The 21,252-nt window shown below is 38.8% G+C and overlaps 1 protein-coding gene across 1 annotated transcript in view; it reads right to left on the bottom strand.

Annotated features, from left to right (window-relative positions):
- The window catches only part of LOC122792399, a 339,957-nt gene that overhangs the window by 47,083 nt on the left and 271,622 nt on the right, over positions 1–21,252 (bottom strand). The gene's annotated exons all lie outside the window — the stretch shown is intronic.

The raw sequence follows: 21,252 nt of genomic DNA, 5'->3' as shown, positions 1-21,252 counted from the left end.
TAATCCACATAAAAGAAAGGGGCGGTAGGTAGAAGTAAATGCAAACAAAGTTGATGAAATCCAGCACAGGTTCAAATGTAGGTATAAATTCAATGAAGCTGTTGATGTTATCTACTTACAGATCCAGGGGAGATTGCAGAAGCTACTTTTCCTCCTTGAGGATGCCCTGTTCAAGAAATACTGATCTTCTAGAATGCCTTTGGAACAGAAATTATTGATTATAGAGTTCTATCTAAGGAAGCCAGCTTTACTTCCCTGGTAACAGTAGTATACCGCTCTCAAAGTGTTCCCTCTTTTCGGAGACTATTTGAGGATAAATGCCCATCTGTTTCAATTTCCATTCTTGATTTCCATGCGATAGGAGTAATCCAGCTGATAAGCTACATCTACCTTGCCCTTACCATTTTTTACTGGAGGTGCATAGATAATAATGAGATGCACTAACTGGTTCTCTGAGGAAGAAGTTGATGCATAGAATAGACTATTGAATTATATTAAAGCAAGAACAACTTGGACACATTATGGGAATGAATGTTTTGGCATATTAGCAGGCTAGAAGGTCATTTTGTCCATGTCTGAAATTTTGTAAGTTGCAAGATAATGAATACATGGTTGTGGTTGAAAATTTCCAGCTCACTGACTCATGCAGGTATGTTGGATGGCATGAGCTGTCATTTTATTTCAGTGTCTCCTTTGTTTGCTTAAGAAAAAACATTTAGTATGTTTAGTGGTACATTTCCTGGGCAGGTATGGTGATACATATTTGGACCATACAGAAAAGACAGCCAAGAAGTCTCTGAAGCAGTTGATATGATTTTGGTAACTTTTGTGCTTTGGGATGTTTAGGTAAAAATCCAGGCTAATGTATTTGAAGTATTATTACTTTAGTCATCCCTAGTGGGGCAAAAGAGCAACTGATAAGCAGACAGACAGACCGAATTAATAATTATACAAACAGACAGTACTTTATTCTTATCCTTCTTAAGTTGATGTTTTGGCAGTCTGCTATTCATGGTAATAGAGTGAACCTGTTTATAATTCTCTGAATAATTTTATGAATTTCTATGTACATAAATATGTGCATTTGCACAAAGGCATTTACACTGAATTGCTTTCTCTGATTTTTTTGTACATGTTTTTACTGATAATATTCTGTATATACATCCCAAATTGTTTTTGCTGTAGTATGTATGTACTGAAATATTTAATACATGTATTGTCATATTTGCTTTGCTCAATTTGTATATGAGTTTTTTTTGATAGATGAAAAGGGTTCATTACGGTCAACTTACCACTTCACACAGCCAAAGAAAAATGAACAGAATACTAAAATTCCCTGCAATTGAAGCTTCTGACCTACTGAAAGCATAATCACATTTTAATGTTTAGTCTAGCAGTCCACTGGCAAGATGTAACAACTGATATCTTCAACATATCTTCAGGCATTTGGAGCTCTTCTGCTGGTTCATTATCACCAGCATGGAATTTAAGACTGTTCCTTATGATTATGGTTACTACCCCATACCCCCTCATAAGTTCATAGGTTCCTAGCTAAGTACTAGGCTAGCTGCCCTTGTAGGCCATTTTAAGCCTAGACAGTTTTCCTTTTTGTACTCAAAATAACCTATCTTATTTGGTTAGAGACTGACTTTAACCATCCCATGGTTGATTACCCCTAATGAGAATAACTGGAAATATTACCACATATGGGGACTCATGCATGCGATAAAGTACCTCTTGTTTTGGATTACCACTAGCTCACCGTCTATCCCTCTCTGTTACACAAATGTTGCAGTTTTTGAGGAATATTTACTTTTTGTCTTTAAACACTTGAGTCATGCATTCTCAGGAAGATTCTTCATTGTACTTTTGATGTTGTGATAAATAAGTAGGGCTAAGTGCATGTGGCCAGGCCACACATGTCACAGGTTTAGCAGACTAGACACACTTGTGCTTGTAAAGTCCTGAACTGTTGTAGGTCACTGCTTGTGTTGTTATCTTTTGGAAAACGTAGATGTGAATGTCAGTGGAGGATTTGTGGGAGATGTAGGATTAAAAAAATAATACATAACTGACTCAAATTGTTTGTAACCACATATTTCTGGAGAGTGCACCAGTTTCTTGGCATAGAGAAATGGAACCCCAGCTGTGACCCCCTTGGTCCATGTTCAAATAGATCTAGATCAGAAATGGAAATGAGTTGTCATTGCTGGCTGTTCCTTAGCAACAGTGAATGTGTGTGTGTGTGTGTGTGTGTGTGTGTGTGTGTGTGTGTGCGTGTGTGCGTGTGTGTGTGTGTGTATGTATGTGAACCTTAGATATGTGTATCTGACTATGTGAATCAATATCAGTGGTTCAACAGGCAGTATGTTTACCTGTGATGGTGGGAAGATCAGAGGGCAGTCTGTTCCATTCCCAGTTCAGGTGTTTTTATTAACTTTTCAATACTGACATTGTAGTGCAGTTGTAGTACAGTACATATAGTGCAGTACAAGTGGGAGCTGCACTTCTGAGGTGTCATCTATTCCATCCATGTAATGATATCAAGTTGCATCCGGCTCATAAAGTGACCCCATGAACAGCCTCTGCCATAAATATGGTTTACTAGCCATCCGTTAGCTGATATATATATTGGTGAAACTTCACACATGCACACAATAGTGTTGTTTTAATTTCCTTTTGTAATTAAAGAATACTTTATAATTATCTTTGGCATCAGATGTTAGTTTTAATTCATATTTTCCCTGGTTTTCCTGATAGTAGTTTTTAGCTCTTTTCAGATTGTTTTGATAGCCTTTAATGTGGGTAGGTTTAGATTTGTTGTAGAACTTCATTTTTTTCCTTTTGTTATAGAGTTTATTTATACTAGTGACCCATCAATGTGGTTTATTTTTGAATTTCTCATTATATTTGGTTCTAATAATGACTGCTATATCAGGATACTATTTTTAGATGGGAGTAGATCTCAGCTGTATATGTAGCAGATGAAGTTGCATCGGGATTGGGAATATTGCTAGTAAATTTCAAGAGCTCATCATAGAGTTTGTGTATATCAGTTTGCTTGAAGTCCTTAATTTCAAGTGTGTTCACTGGGGGGGTGTTAAATAGTTTAAAGGACAAGATCTCTGATATGCGGACAGATTTACCCAAAGGTGGGGGATACTACAAAATTGATACAGGAGGGTCTGTTTTGGTAAGGATAACATCTAGAATGTTTCTACCCCTCGTCAGCTGCTTTATATTTAATTATAAGGAATGTTTCTACCGCCCATCAGCTGTTTTATATTTAGTTATAAGGAATTACCATTTAAGTCCAGGATTCATTGGTGTACCTAACTTTTGAGGTATAGCTGTACCAGGTTATCAAGGCATAATTGTGGTGACATGGAAGCTGTCTTATAGCAGGCTGTAAATTGATACTTTGTTTTATTTATGGTAAACTGCAGTTCAGTAAATTTGGTTAATAGGTCTCTGACACAATGAGTGAAAAGGTCACTGAAAAACCAATCAGTAAAAACAAAATGAAAACTCTAGCAAAGCTATAACTTTCACCGAGTGACTTCCCAAACCTCTTGTACCAGAGGCACATGGGATATATGCGCATGATCCTTATGAACATCAGGTGTTTCAGCTAATTGGCAATTCTAAATGCCCGTGAATTGTTTTGTTGTTTTAATGGACAGTTTCATGCCAATAAAGCCAAACCCCACTCGCTGTGGCTATACATATTTCAGCCTTATTATAACCTCATCAACACAGCACAAGCAGAGCATTTGACTAAGCATTAGAAACACAGGGTTGTTATACCCAGCTGATGTCCATTATCATTTGGGTCAGTGCAAAAATATCCCAAACAACAAACTAAAACAATGAATGAGAAGGTCACTGAAAAAAAAAAAAAACAATCAGTAAAAACAAAATGAAAACTCTAGCAAAGCTAGAACTTTCACTGAGTGACCTCCCAAACCTCTTGTATCAGAGGTACATGGGATATATGCAAATGATTCTTATGAACATCAGGTGTTTCAGCTAATTGGCTATTCTGAATGACTTGTTTCGTCGTTTTAATGGACAATGGATCATTTGCCCTTTTCTCGACTGTAGTGCGATCCTGGAGTTAGTATATATAGTTAGGGGTGTGGGGGTGGCACAGACCCCCCCCCATCTTGTTTGCTTTATATTGTATTACCAAAAACTTCAAAATAATGTACTTTAAACAATAGACATGCATAGTTGCAACACCAATGACAAACTCTCTCCAGAAGACAATATGTACTCTAAGTGGGGGGGCTACACCCCCCCAATGTGGGAGTACTGTTCCCCCACACCCCCTAACTATATACTAACTCCAGGATCACACTACAGTGGGGAAAAGGGCATATACCTTTTACTTGCCCTACAGTACTATACACAGTGCCATATATACTAAATTCAGAAATGGATTCAGTGAAATGAGTTTTCAGTAATTTGAGTTTTCAACGAAGTGGTCAGGGTGAAATGAAATTTAGTGAAATGAGATTCAACAAAATAAAGTAGACCCATATACCTACACAGTGGATATAAAAAGTGTACACACAAAATGCCAAGTTTTTGTGATGTAAAACAATTGGACAATAATAAATCATTTCAAAACTTTTCCCATCTTTAATGTGACCTATAATCTGTACAATTCAAGTGAAAAACAAATCTGTTAGGGAAAAAAACTATAAAAAAAAAAAAAAAAAAACTTTCAAAAAGCTGGTTGCATAAGTGTGCCCAACCTTAAACTAATACTATGTTGAAGCACCTTTAGATTTAATTACAGCATTCAGTCTTCTTGGGAACACACCTGCCATCAATTAAAGAGACTCTTATTAACCCCAATTAAAGTTCAGCTGTCCTAGTAGGATTTTCCTGACATTTACTCAGTTGCCTGCTACAGCAAAAGCTATAGTTCTCAGAGAGCTTACAAAGCATCAAAGGAATCTCATTGTTGAAAGGTATCAGTCAGGAGAAGGGTACAAAAAATTTCCGCAGCATTGGATATACCATGGAACACAGTGAAGACAGTCATTAAAAAGTGAAGAAAATATGGGACAACAGTGATGTTGCAAAGAACTGGACATCCCTCCAAAATTGATGAAAAGACAAGATGAAAACTAGTCAGGGAGGCTGCCAAGAGAACTGCAGCAATACTGAAGGAGTAGTAGAAATTTCTGGCAAGTAGTGGTTGTGTACTACATGTGACAACAATCTCTCGTAGTCTCCATATGTCTGGGCTATGTGGTAGAGTTGCAAGACAGAAGCCTTTTCTTACACAGAAAAACATCCAGGCCCAGCTAAAATTTGCAAAACAATATATCGAATCTCCCAAAAGCATGTGGGAAAACGTGTTATGGTCTGATGAGACCAAGGTTGAACTTTTTGGCCACAATTCCAAAAGGTATGTTTGGCCCAAAAACAACACTTAGCATCACCAAAAGAACACCATCCCCATGGTGAAGCATTGTGGTGGCGGTATCATGCTTTGGGGTTGCTTTTCTTCAGCTGGAACTGGGGCTTTAGCCAAGGTAGAGAGAATTATGAACAGTTCCACATACCAGTCACTTTTGGCCAAAAACCTTCAGGCATCTGCTAGAAAGCTGAAGATGAAGAGGAATTTCACCTTTCAACATGACAATGACCCCAATCATACATCCAAATCAACAAAAGAATGGCTTCACCAGAAGAAAATTAAAGTTTTGGAATGGCCCAGCCAGAGCCCAGACCTAAATCCAATAGAAAATCTGTGGGGTGACCTGACGAGAGCTGTACACAAGAGATGCCCTCATAATCTGACAGATTTGGAGTGCTTTTACAAGGAAGAGTGGGCAAATATTGCCAAGTCAAGATGTGCCATGCTGATAGACTTCTACCCAAGAAGATTGAATGCTGTAATTAAATCAAAAGGTGCTTCAACAAAGTATTAGTTTAAGGGTGTGCACACTTATGCGACCAGCTTATTGCACGTTTTTTATTTTTTATATTTTTCCCCTAACAGATTTGTTTGTTTTTCAATTGAATTGTACAGTTTATAGTTTACATTAAAGGTGGGAAAAGTTTTGAAATGATTTATTGTGGTCTCATTTTTTTATATCACAAAAACCTAGCATTTTAACAGGGGTGTGTACACTTTTTATTTCCACTGTGTATATGTATGTGTGTATATATATGTGTGTGTGTTAAGGGGTAATGATCCTAATGCTTTAGGATGACTTTAGGATAACAGAATCATCTAGCAAGCCAGCTTGCACCATAATGTCACTGTCTTAGGGAATAAGTTGGGTTTTAGTAGATGTAATATTCCCAGTTGTTAATGTAGTCTTTGAATGGATTTAAAGTGTGTTCCTTGAAGGATATTTCCCCTCATCTTGCCTAATTTCACCATTAAAAGTGTCTAGTTCAAGGAAGTTGTTCCATTTTGTCAAGCTGAGTTTTGTGTTGAAGTAAAGTGGATTTTGTCTTTGAGGGGCTAGACTGAAGTCCATTTTCTTGTAGCTAGTAATCAAGATATTGAACAGGTTAAGTAGAGTGTTTTGCAATTTGCAAGTTATGAGACACTATACATATCTATCTATCTATCTATCTATCTATCTATCTATCTATCTATGGTGCGTTCCCAACTGCTTCATTGTTTCTGCAACAAGACCATAGGTCACTTGTGTACAATGAGAACAGTGAAAGATCCAGCAGGCACTGATCCTTGTGGAGTACCTGCTGGTGTATGCTTAGAGTTGGTATGAGAAATTATTAAATGGCTGCTAAGATTCTGTTAGTGAGACACACGATGCTGCATCACTGAAGTTCTTCGTCATGCAGACCAGTTTCTGGTAATAAGGGATAATTAGCTGTGCTGTATGCATCTGACAGATCAAAGAATCGTTTAGCACATAGTCGTTTCTGTAGAGATTGAGTACATGGATCTCTAAAGCTAATTAGAGTAGTATCACCTCTTTCATTTCCTTTAATGTTATGCTGTTTTCCAGTACATTATAGTACTAATCATTTAATTCATAATCAGTTTATGAACTCCTTCTTTCTTCACTTTCAATGGAGATGAATATGGAAAAAATATTTTCACCACTTGTCTTTGTGTTGCTCTGTTTTTTTTTTTTAAATTGAAGTGCAGGTAATGTAGTTTGACTGGGACGGGATACTTACTCCACCTAGGAATCTCTCTGTTGGATAAATTGCAGTTAGGGGAGTGTATGTCATATGGGCTCATATTAAGTCATTTGTGAATCCCTCCCATTACTTTCACTTCCAATCTACACTTTGCAAGATAACCAAGTAAGTTCTTTTAATCTAGGCTATATCTAATAAGTTATGTCTACAAGAAGCATTTCATCATATTTACTTTATATGGTAAACTGGTATCATGTGTATAAGAAAAAAATTGAAGCCCACTGCGACTACTTAAAAAGGGACCACTATGGAAGCTTGACTGACAGGATGCTGAGGAAATACATCAAAATAACCAAATTGATGAAAAATGAACATGCAAGTAATTTTCTTGCCCCTGCATATCCCTTGCAGGAAGGGCAAACCCACAGTCACAGAAACATGAAGAAGGAAGAAAGATGAGAAATATCAAAACCAAAGGAAGCAGTGCAGCACACGCTAAGGAATGACACAATCAGGGATTTCCTCTGGAAAACAGTCATCAGTGTTCTGTTCCTCTGTGTCTTGTGATTCGACCAGTTGACCCTTGGGGAATCTAATCATGGCTAACTGTAAAGATACCCATAAAACAATATTTGGGTTTCAGAAGAGAAACAATTATCCCCTTATGAAAACAGAAACAATTATTCACTCTCTGAAGACTGTAGCTCTAACACTGACATAATGGTTAAGGTCTTCACCTTACAGAAACAAGGAACAGGATTTGATTCTGATCTTTGGTTATTGGCTAAGCTTCTAGCAGATGGATAACCTAATATTCACCTATGAGCCTAATACACTTAAAAAGGCTACTAGAAGAACGGGCTTTGCAGGAATGATGAAGTTCCTGTTAAAATTAAAACTGGGACGAAAGCGCTTACATCAAAGTGATAAAGTGGAATTAATAAAAATGGTTTCTGTTTTTCATCTAGAGTAGAGCGTTTTTTTGAGAAAACTGTAAAAGTAGTTTAGTTTGCGCTCTGCTTGACTTAATTTTAGAGAAGAATATTTTCATTGTTAAAGGTCAGTTGTTTTTACAACAGAAGAGTGTTGCCATAGTTACACCATGCACCAACAGTTATACCAACTTGATATTAGTTTTGTGGGAGAGACACAAAAGCTATGCACTTACCGTGTTGTCTTCCTCTATCTGTCTCCACCTGTGGCTGTCACTTTAGACTCTTTGCTCTGAAGTTTCAACTCCCCTCCCATGATGCTCTGCATCCCTAATTCTCCTCAGATAAAGTTTGCCCCTCCCATATTAGACCTCTGCTGGAAAAGGACACAAAGAGCTGGTCTGATTTTTTGAAGTCTTTGGTCCTATCTAAATAAAACCTCAACTGTTGCTGAAGGTCCAGGCAGTGAAGAATTTATTCATCCTTATTACTGAAATCCAGAAAGAATACTGACAAAGGAATAGACTCATTTAGATTTGATTCCAAGACCACCTTAAGCAAAAGGCTGGATTAGTCCACAATAAAACCCCACCCTTGTGAAAAATCAAGTATGGGGGACTACAGCATAAAGCCTGATGTTCTAACATTTATCTGTCAGAAGTTACTGCAATTAAGAAAAGAGTTTTCCATGATAAGAACTTTACATCCGGAGTCACAACAGATTCAGGGGGTGCCCTGGTTAAACCTGTAATAAAGGGAAGAGATCCCAGTGTTGAACCAGGTCCCTCAAAGGAGGACTGAAAAGAAAGGTATCTTTCAGAAGGCTTTAGTTAATCTCAGGGAAGCTGTGGAAAGATGATCCTGACCAATATGGAAATTAGAAATGGCCACCAGCTGAACCTTAATAACAGTAGCTAGCCTCAGGCTAGAAAAGGACAGCTAAAAAAATCTAAATAACATCTAAAGAAGCAGAAAAAAATGATCCAGACCATAATTTGAGATGGCCCAAATACAACATCTTCTTCACTTACTACCATAAACCTTTCTCACAAAGGACTTCTGAGAAGAAGAAATGATATGTACAACTCCATCAGATAGCTTGAGATCTCTGTCCATCACTGGAAGTGGAAGAACCAAGCAATTAGTCTGATGGATTTTAGGTTCAGATGAGACTGTCCCAAGGCATGGGATATTAGATCCAGAACTGGATCCAGAACCCAAGCAATGTACACTACATGAAGACACAGAAAGGAGTACCAGATTGGTCTGGGCCAGAAGGGGGCTATGAGGATTACAGTCACCTTGCAACAAGCTACATTCTGTAACTATTTTATTACTGAAAGAGTCAGGGATAAGCGCAAGGGGGACCTGGGGGCCAAGCATAGACTAAAGTGCCCCTCAGTGACTGTCTCTTGTCAGAGATCAGGATATAAAGAAGCTGCTGCATTTCATGTTGTAAGGGGTCACAAACAGGTCAAAGCAAGACTGGCCTCAGTGGCTGAAGATCTGTGCAGCCACTGACAGAATAAGGGACCCTTCATGAGGTATCAGAATGCTCCTGCTCAATTTGTCTATTATAATGTTGGATTTCCCCAGGATGTGTGTTGCTATCAGAAAACAGTTGAGAAGACATCACCCACTGCCACACCCTCATGGTCCTGTGACATAGAGGATAGAGTTGAGTTCCTTCTGTGGTCTGGATTAAAATCATACCTTTGGGGAGAAGGTTATGACAAATCTATCATCCCAGGAGGACCACTTTCATCTTCAAAACATTGATGTACAGATAGGCCTTTGACTGGGACCAGGTACCTTGGACCATCTTCCCCTTATAGTACCTCCAACACCAGGAAGGAAGTGTCCATGGTCATCATAGCTATGGGTTGGTGAAGAACAAATGGACATGCTGAGGAGACATGGTCATACATCAACCACCATGAAATGTGATGATGCAAAACTTCTGTAAGATGTATAGGGATATGCATAGGGTGAGTTGTCACAGACCACTGGACTGAGAGAATTCACTGAAAAACCCTCACATAGAACCTGGTTAAGGGAACTAGCAGTATGGCAATGGCCATCAAACTGAGAAGACAAGGAAGTACAGAAGCTGCTGACCACTGAAGCAAGATGACCTGATGGGCCTGAAGTTGTAGAGATAACAACCTTGAGAAAGGAAGTCTGGCAATCTGACTTGTCATGTCCGGATTGCAGTATATAAACTTCATTTCTAAATTAGATTTATTGAAATTCACTGTAATACCCAAGGAGAGGCACAGACGGAGAAAGGGGTCTCTAGCCCGAATTCGGGTCTATATTATATCATCGAATGCTTAAAAAAGCGAATGCTGATTGATCGACCTAATTTAAGCGAAAGCTTATAATCTCAAACTGTCAGATCAGCGATTTTTTTCCCAGGGAAAAAAATCGCTGATCCAAAACACATACACACAACACAAGCACACCAAACAAACAGAAATCCACACACATACACCTAAAATATGATACCTAACCCTACACTAAACTATGCACACACCACTAACTACCCACTTACCTTAATCCAAACCCTAACCCTAAGGTCTGTCACTATCGCACACTCACCTCATCCGCTCCCTAACCCTAACTCACTTAAATCTGCCCTAACCCTTATGTCCACTCAATAGCACACACACCTAACCCGAGCCCTAACCCTAACTCACCTAAATCACCCTAACACTCACATCCACACAATTGCACACTTACCTGAATCCAACCGGTAACTTTCCACCATAACACTGACAATACCAAAGCAACAGAAACGGACAACCGAATTCTTTCCCTAGTTAAAAATTCGAGTTTCTGCTGCTCCGATATTTTTCAGTTTCACGAAAATAAGTTTGATCAATCAGCGTTCGCTTTTTTAAGCATTCAAGGATATAATATAGACCCCCGAATTAGCCATGTCCTTGAGCTTGTTGCAAGGAGCCAGTCATCCAGGTACTAGAAAACTCAGAATCCTTGCAGCCTGAGCTGAGCTGCTACCACTGCTATTCATTTGGTGAATACCCAGTTGGATGTAGTAAGGCTAAATGTCAGCACTCAAAACTGGTAGTGACTGTCTCCCAACTGTAAGCACAGGATATCTTGCTATCTTTATATGGTGGTGAGCATCCTTGAGGTCCACAGAGCACATCCAGTCATCCTTCATCTCCAGAGACAAAATGGACTGCACCATTACATTTCTGAATTTGGTCGGTTTGATGAACACATTTAGTTTACTTGGTTTCAAAATGGGCCTGAGTTTCTTGTGTTTTTGGGTACCAAAATGAGGGTCTATATTAGAATACCGAACATTAAAAATTTCGAGTGTTCGAATATCGACCCATTTTCAACGAACGTTGAAAATATCAAAAGAAACAGAAAACTGAATTTTTTTCTAGGGAAATAATTTGGTTGTCTGTTTCTATTGCTTTGGTATTTTCAGCTCTGTGGTGGAAAGTTACGGGTCGGTTCAGGTAAGTGTGCGACTGCGTGGACGTGAGGGTTAGGTGTGTGATTGTGTGGACGGAGGGAAAGTTAAGGTTGGTGAGGTCACTGTGTGATAGTGACGGACCTTAGGTTTAGGGTTTGGGTTAAGGTAAGTGGATAGTTAGTGATGTATGTATAGTTTAGTGTAGGGTTAGGTGTAAGGGTTTAGGTGTATTTGTGTGGATTGCTGTTTGTTTGGTGTGCTTGTGTTGTGTGTATGTGTTTTGGAACAGCAAATTATTTCCCTAGGAAAAAATTTGCTGTTCTGTATGTTCGATGTTTTAAATTTTAGTTTCATAGGGTTCGATATTAGAACACTCAAAATTTTGAATGTTCGGTGTTCTAATATAGACCCCAAAATGAATCTTGAATAGGCCTCTCTGGTCTTGTGGGACCTCGTGAATGACTTATTTTGCAAATAGCTTTTGAATCTCCACTGCTGTCTCCCTTTGCTGATGGGGTGGAATGTCTAGAAGGAATTTTTGATGAAAGGTCTGGAAAAACTAAAAAGGGATACTGTATCCCTTGGGAATGACTTTCAATACCTAGGAATTCAATGTGATGGCCTCTCAAGTTTCAGGGTGGTGAGCCAGGTACTCCCCGATTACCTCCAGAGAACAGAAGTCAGGCAATCCCTGAAACAATGAAAGAGCTTTCTTGAAAAAGTCCCCCTAAAGCCCTAATTTTCTGCATCCACTGAAGTCTATCCCCTGCCAGGGAATGTACTATTACCTGGACCATCTTGAAAAAGTTGTGACTTTCGGAAGAATAACCACTTTGCAGAATTTTGGTTGTGTGAAAAAGTCTTCTGAGGCATCGAAATAGCAGGCAACATCTTGCCATCCTGTTCGTTCCTGTTTAGGGTGTCAACTTTAGGGCTAAACAAAGTGGGCCTATCAATGAGGACGTTAAGAAAGGATATTCTGAAGCACTCAGCAAGGACACAGAGGAGATTCCAGGTATGGTGATGAACTACAATGCTAGTGCTTGCTTCCCTAGTTCTACCATCTGCTCCATTAGAAATAAGATGCATGAATACATTCAAAATAGACAGCATGGTGGCCAACTGATCCTTCATGGACTTCCAAGTCTCATCTGTTGGTTGGAATAAGTGTAAGTAATAAGTGTAAGTTTGATGAGACAACCCCAATAAACATGCACATGAACCATTCCAGGCACTGAAGTCTGTCATTTAAAGAGTTTCCCAAGGGGGAGTAAATAAACAAGACTTTCTAGGCCCAGCAGTGACTACAGCAGGTGAGGTAACTATCTTCCAATCCCCCTCCTAATTAGATAATCCCTGTGCTGTGAAACTCTTTCCCCAATGAGGTATGCCATTTCTGAGGGAGGAGTACCAGGGAATTGATATATAATAACTAGGGAAAAATCAGACCCTGACACTTAACCCCTAGGTATTATATACCTACCCTGTAGTCCTTAATGCTAAGTATGAACTGAAAAGTTGTGTTGTTCCTTATAGGTTCATAGGTTGGTACTAGGCTATTGGCCCTAGGGCCTATACAAGCCTATCCATAACAATTCCCTGGCTATTTCTTCCCACACTATTTACTTCCCTGGAACCCTGTCTAGCAGGGTGACTGACGTGATCCCCGAGGTGAATTTCCTTTCTCCCATCCAGTCGTCAAGGTTCCTTTTGAAGAGGGCCAAGGAGGCACTCTGCTTGACATATTAAAACCTTACTAAGGTTATAACACCTCTTCTTTGACCAGAGGCAAAAAAGGAATAGTATTCCACTGCATATAACCCCTAATAAGTTACTCATGTTCACCATCTGTCAAATGTGTTTGCTACAGTCAAAGGAAGTGTGCTTTAATATAATGGACATGAATAAAACTTTTCCCTCTTTTATGCTCATCCAGGAAGCCATTCATATTTCAAGAAAGAATATTGAAAACACTCATTAATATTTGATATTACCAAATCAGATCACATTAGGACCCATATATAAGCAGCAAATAAATAATTAATAAAATTATTTATGGAAGACCTGTCCAACAAAAAGCTGTTATCAAGGAGTGTCCTTTTATATTGATTCTTCTCAATACCCAGATTAGCAAAGCAATAGTGAAAAAATAGTGCAGGTAACACATATAAAAAAAATATATACATATCAAAATATGTTAAGACAAACTGTTCGCAAAGATAGAGGGTGACATTGTTGCTTGTTTGAAGCAAGTTGCAGCAAGTTGCTGAATGTGCTTCATATCTGCCAAAGTATTACAGCAATTGGCAAAGGTTTTTCTGACCCACCCCTTCCCAGCCCTGTCTACATCCTGTATAGGGTGACGTCTCAACAGATTTTATATTTCACAAGTTATAAACACAGATTTGAAATAAAAGACACACAACACAATGCAACATTGCTGCTAATTACATGAAGACAGAGCAGTTATGGGTCCATGTAGGAGAACAGTAACATTCTGATAACTGCATTGTAGGCAAAGACCGGTCAGAAGGCACATTCAACTCATCGTGCTTTCTCTTGTAGAGATTACTCTAGCCTGTGCTGCTTTTCTCTTGTCCAACTTTTTTTTGCAATTGAAAATGATCCATGGTTTCTCTTCATTAGTACTATGTTTTGATCAAGTGATGAAACAAATGAGCTGGAACCTGTATTTTGTACTTCAGAGAATGACTCCCCTGCTAACTGTTTCAACTTACTAGGTGCATTTTCTGCCAAAGTGAAAATAATGGCCACACCTGGGAGAGCCACCTTAAGCAGAATAGGACACAGCAGTCTGCATTTCTACCCATTCCTCTTACAAAGTCTAACTGCAGCACAAAATTTAGACTTACAGTTAACATGTCCTGAGAGAATAACCCACCTCAATAAACAATTTAGAGCATTGTATCAGTAATTACTTTCCTGGCTTCCAAAGCTGCTGCAGCACTTTTCTTTAGAGGTGTAGCTAAGGAGCTAGACCACAAAAGGACAGGCAAAATGCACCCTTAGACATTGGGGAGGCAAACCCATGTGTGCACACTCAATCACCAGGTCTTGAAGGAGCAAACCCATCCATTCAACTAATTTGCTGCTACAAAAATAGAACAGTCATGTCCTTCCATGCAATCAGTAACTCCAACTAACAAGGAGTTTCAAAATGTAAGGACCTTGGAATTACTTTCCATGAACACTCAACATTCAGCATTCATATGAGTGATTTATACCATGGAGCATAAAAATCACTTAATACACAGATGCCTCAGGTCCAGTGGAAAGAAATGTACTCTTTCTGTGTTCATAAGTATTAACAGAGCCAAGCTAGGATATAGCTGTCTATTTTTGCCACATTCTAGTAATAAGCAAAAAAAGGTTGTTAGGAGAGATACAAAGAACAATGAATATGTTTTACGGCCTCAGCAACATAAGGAATAGTTAAAGCCATTGAACTTGTATTCTCTAGTTTATTGAATGTTAAGAGGAGATCTAATCATTCCACATAAAGCCAGTAGAGATGAGTTTCTGCTCAAATGTGTAGAGATAAAACTTTCATTTTTACATGAGAGGTCAACTTTCTTAGTGGTATTCATAGACATGTGACTCATTTACCCACATTGTGATGATGATGAAGAGAAGGTGGAGAAGGAGAATGATGTTGTTTTCCAACAGCCATATTCCTTTTTTAATTATGGCATGATTTTGCTAGCTTTTCAGGACCTGTGTTACCATAATGCTTACAGTTGGAATCCCAATGTATTTAACTTTCTCCGCATTTTGTGTATATTGCTTCCCTTAAGTGGATACAAGCATATAAGTTATCTGAACTCGGAAAAGTCATCTTTTAGTGTAGCTCTTTTCCATTACCCTGACAGTTTGTTGGAACAGCAGAATTCCCAATCACCCTTTAAACCTAGTGATGTGCAAAATTTATATCAATAACCAAAATGTTAATAAATTAAAAAAACAATATTTTGTTTCTATCATATTAATTCATCTCATCTAAGATCATGTTACCTGTTTGTATATATGTAATGTTTTATAACTAATGCTACTGAACCTCTTCTTCTAATGACATCTTTAGTATAAAGGCTTAAAATAGGTGTTCTTCTACATTTTAGTGAATTAACTCAAATATATAACAGTATAATAAATGAAAAATAGGGTTTACTTAGGAAGAGGATCATGAGCAAATGATAAGCAATAGGCACTAAACATTTAAATAATGTGTTATATGTTTCATTGTCTTTTGGGACCACATTTTACATTTGTGGACTATTCAAAAATCTGACAGACACATTCACCATCCATTTTGATGTCTGCATTAAAGGAAGAAATGGTGGAAAGTGAATTTATGGACATAGTTACCTGTGTCTTAATCGTACTAACATATTACCGAACAGACAATGCATTTTGTGTTGTCCTGTTGCGTACCTTGGCCTAATGAAGTGATGGAGTGCTGTGCACCCATTCTTATTAAATTCATGTGGAGGTGGTTGCTTGTAAAAGACTTGCACAATACACAGAGTAAATTTCATTACAAGGGTCAATAATGATGGCTAAAGTGATTGCATAGAGGGCCCTCTTCAAAAGGAACCTTGATGATTGGATGGGAGAAAGGAAATTCACCCCGGGGATCACGTCAGTTGCCCTGCTAGACAGGGGTCCAGGGAAGTAAATAGTGTGGGAAGAAATAGCCAGGGAATTGTTATGGCTAGGCTTGTATAGGCCCTAGAGCTGATAGTCTAGTACCAACCTATGAACCTATTAAATCCTAACTATGGCATAGATGACCTGACTTCAAATAGCGGATCAGGGGCTTGATGGCACAGCATGGATGTGACCCTGTTCCACACCACCTGTGTAGACTACCATGGCGACCTGAAATTGGGTAAACTGAATTCAAGTGTTACAGATAAGGCATGTCTGCAAAATAATTTGACTAAATAGACCATTTGGGCACAGGAGAATAATATGTTGATAAATACATCAAAAACTAAGCATATGAGATTTGGGAGGCGTAAACTGAAAGGTGAATATTTAATACAGCACACGGTGATTGAAACTGTAGAAGAACTTGGGTATATGGGCAGATTCAGCTATGAGTTTTTCTAATCATATCAACCAATTGGCTAATGATAGTTATAGAACTATAGGTTGCATAAAAAGATTTATAAAGTCTAGGAAATCAAAAATAATGAAGTAATTGTTTGTTAGTTACATTAGACCCAAACGTGAGTATGAAATAACAATATGGAAACCGTATGAGAAAACAAGCATGAGTAAACTGGAAAGAGTACAATGGAAATATACCAAGGGTATCCATGGATGTGAAAATTTAAGTTATTATGAAAGACTAAAATATCTGAACTTGTATAGTGTCCCTTACAGACATCTAACAGGAGATCTTATTCAGGTATATAGGGCATTTAGGGACAACTACCTCTGGGAATATTTGGGGTTATCAAAAAGTACTAGAGGATCATCAGACAACCTATATAGGAGATTCTATAGGAATGAGAAGTGTACTAATTGGTTCTCTGACAGAGTAGCTGATGCTTGGAACAGACTACCAAATTAAATTAAAGCAAGTACTAGTTTAGATATTTTAAGAACAGCCTGGACATTTATTATGGGAACAAGTGTTCTGGCATATTGACAAGCTAGAAGGGCTTTAATTCCCATGCTTGAAACATTTGTATGTATGTATGTATGTATGTATGTATGTATGTATGTATGCATGTATCACACAATCAAAGTCTTTCCTCATCATCCCACATCACCAGTAGCTCTGAAATATTCAAAACTTCAACACAAACTCTCCAAGCTCCTTTTCACCATAACTATGCATTTCAAGTGCTCAGGAGACATTCACCGTAATCTTGGTCCCACTCCCAATGCAGTTCATTAGCCAGCCCCTCACCATCAACACTTGCTATGCTCCACCATAGAAGCAAATCATCTCTTCTTATCCTTAATATGAATGTAAGAAGCATAGCAAACAAAGTCCATGACCTACATGCCCTACCATCCCTTTACTCCCCCAATGTTGTAACACTAATAGAATCATGGCTTAAACCAGATATCAGTAGCAATGAAATTACTGCCCTCGGTTACAGCATCCTACATAAAGATAGGAAAAACAAAAAAGGAGGGGGTGTTGCAATTTTATTCAAAGATCACTTTATACTAGACCTTCTGGACCTCTCCATACCTGAATTTGATAATGCAGAATTAATATTTGCTAAGTTAACAATTAACCCCAAAAAACACCTAAATATCATAGCTGGATATATTCCACCAGGCAACAATATGACCACACTTGAAAGTATACTACAACAGACCTCCATATCTCTCCCACAAGAAACTATACTAATTGGTGACTTTAATATCGATTGGCTCCTTTGTTCCTCTCCAAACCCTGCATCCTATGTAAATCTTTATGGCTTTACCCAACTCATCATGTCTCCCATAGAACTGATAAAACTTCTAAGCGTCAATCCATACTCTATTGGATTTTGCTTCGCAACCCCAGTCTCTTATCCCACTCAGGCTTTCTCCCTGACTACCTTGGTGACTACAACCCAACCTTTCTCCTAAGAAACTGCATTCATCAAAATTGCCAGTCCTCTATCTGTCTAATCAGAACAAAAAAACCTTTGATCCAAACAAGTTTATCTCTGCCCCAAAAAGCTGTAATTGGGAAACTCTCAAGCACCTGCCTCTAGAAGAAGCCATTCTTTCCTTTAACTCCATCTTCCTAAACATACTCAACTATCATGCCCCCCCTAGAACCATTAGGGTGAAATCAAAATACACATCCTGGCTAAGTAAAGAATCCAGATCCCTACTCAGAACCAGAGATAAAGTCTGGGAACCATATCATAAAACCAAATCCCATATAACTAAACAAACCTTCCTAGAACTCTGAAATAAAGCAAAAACCTAGTAAAATTAGACAAAAGCAACCTACTATTACAACATACAGAATAAACATCAAAATAACCCTCAGAAATTCTGGGCAGCAGTTAACAATATATCACATCCTGGAAAAACAACCACTCTCACCCCAACAACAGCCAACAACTTCATGAACCACACCCCTTCTTCCTCAAACCACAACAGCTTACACCCTCCCAAAGGCAACAACCTGTTTACACTAAACCCAGCCTCCACTAACACCATCAAAAAACTGTTAAACTTAAACCCACTACCTCAGTTGCTGACAATCTCCCTGCTGACTTTCTGAAAATTGCAGCAGTAGCAATCGCATACCCTGTATCCATACTTATAAACAGGTCATTATCTGAAGCTTATGTCCCCACCATCTGGAAAATCGCCCACATCTTACCCTTGCACAAAGGAGGTAACTCCACTGAACTAAGAAACTATTGCCCAATTGCAATTCTATCCCCTCTCTCAAAAATTCTGGAAAGGGTCATACACACCCAACTTATTGACTATCTCCTTACACACACACTCCTGTCTAATACCCAACATGGTTTTTACCCCTCTCATAGCACCACCACAGCCCTACTGTCCTTTACTAACACTGTTAACCAGCATAGAAACAATAGTCAATTTCTATGAGCCATATTCCTGGATCTGTCCAAGGACTTTGACATGGTCAACCACTCCAAACTAATCTATGTCCTCTCCTCCCTTAACCTCAGTCACCCCACTATCACCTGGTTCCAAAGTTACCTAGCAGAACGTCAACAGGCTGTCCACTGGCAACAAGATCTTTCACCCCTTATCCCTGTCACCTTAGGGGTTCACTAAAGCTCCATCCTTGGTCTTCTTCTTTTTTCTCTTTTTACCATCCAGCTCCACTCAGCTACACCCCAGACCTCAGTGATTCAGTACGCTGATGACACTACCTTGATTTGCTCAGCTTCCTCCCTCAAAGACCTCTATAACATTACTCAAGATTCCTTCTTATCCGCTGAATCCTGGTTCACTAGCTCCCAAATTATCCTAAATCTCAACAAAACAAAACTTCTTCTCTTCTACCCAACCAGATACACCTCCCCATCCACAACCTTCAGTATTCTTTCTAAAAAAAACTATTATCACCCCAACAAACCATACCAAATTACTAGGAGTGGAAACTGACAATAGCCTAAAATTTGATATTCACATTGCCTAATCCATTAAAAAAGTTCACAAAAACTAGGTCTTCTACATAGAAACAACAGATCTCTGACAAATAACACAAAAACCACCATTGCTAGAACCCGCATCCTCTCAACTCTCCTGTACACCTCCCCAATCTTAACCAACCTCCTCAAGACCGATCTAGCCAAACTCGAAGCCTGTTACAATAAAATCTCCAAGTTTGCCACTAATGCCTCATAAACGTCACATCACTGCTCATCACTTAAGCAGCTCAAGTGGCTTGAACTCCCTCACCTTCTCTTTAATCAACTTACCTTCGCCCAAAAAATACTCTATCAATCAGGAAAAAACCCTGTGCTCAAAGATATCATTCAGCCATATTCCTCATCAAGACCCCTTCGCTCCAGCAATAAACTACTTCTACACACCACCAAAGCTAACAATTCAACAGGTGAATCCCTTTTTTCCAACTACATCTCCAAACACGGGAATAATCTACCTAACTCACTAGTAAATAACTCCTCAATACTTCAATTTAAAAAACTTCTAAAAACACACCTTACTAACACCTGGCTCTGCACTTGCAACTCCCCTGGATAACCTATTCTTCCTTTTTACTCTATTATCATTACTCTTATTCTACTAGCATGATCTACCACTAATGGTAGTTTCACTTTAACTGTACATAATCATTTGGATATATCCACTAAATGTAAACAACCATTTTTTATATAAATTACTGTTGCTTTACTTATTGAGTCTAAAACCACTATCTTGTATGTGGAATACATGCATATGGTTGAAGACACCATCCCCCAACATCACATCCTCTGAAACTAAATGTCGAACCTCACAGGGGCGAATGGTCAGAATGTCGAGCATAACAGTGAATTCGACATTTCCAGTAGCTCAATCACCGCAACAAGCGCTACATGGGTCAAGAAGGGGGGAATATTAGCCTGACTGGTGTTCGGTGTTCATGGATTTGGTGTCTGAAAATTCGACATTTAGCAAACTGGGGTCACTGCCTTCGACATTTAGGATGTCGGACAACTAACGTTCGGCTAAATGCATGTATTCCCTTGTATGTATTTGCTTCTCACTTGGCTGTATTCGTTTCTCTCTTGCATGTATTTGTTACTCTTGGAAATTTTCTACCTGTGCCTCTGCTGAAAAAGGACCTGTGTCCAGTTGGACTTTCCCGTTAAACAAATGTAAAATAAATTAAATAAATAAAAAATAAATGTGCCCATCCTGGAGGTTGGTAGCATATACTTGTATATATCTTCTTGGTTGATTAATAGTGTACTATGGAAATGAATGAGAGATGTTGTCCACAGGGGGGCAGGACTATAATTGAGCCATATGCAAAGGTATGGACAATATGTCATCATAACCCACTGCACATCTTTCCCATGGGAAAAGAGAGACATGTGGCAGGATTAGTTTCTTAGGAGAAAACACTCCTTGTCATCAATATGAAGCTGCTTCAGGATGTCTTGATCCCCTTATTGGTCCCAAGGATGGGTCAGAGTTAGTCTTGAGGAAGCTAGCAGAATTTAGTAGAGTGGATGAGGGGAGGCCAGGGGATCA

Source organism: Protopterus annectens, chromosome 1.part2 (genome assembly GCF_019279795.1).
Source record: "Protopterus annectens isolate FY-2018-M chromosome 1.part2, PAN1.0, whole genome shotgun sequence".
In the NCBI taxonomy this organism is placed as follows: domain Eukaryota; kingdom Metazoa; phylum Chordata; order Ceratodontiformes; family Protopteridae; genus Protopterus; species Protopterus annectens.
Note: the sequence above shows the minus strand (reverse complement) of the source record. Positions and strands in the feature narration are given on the sequence as shown.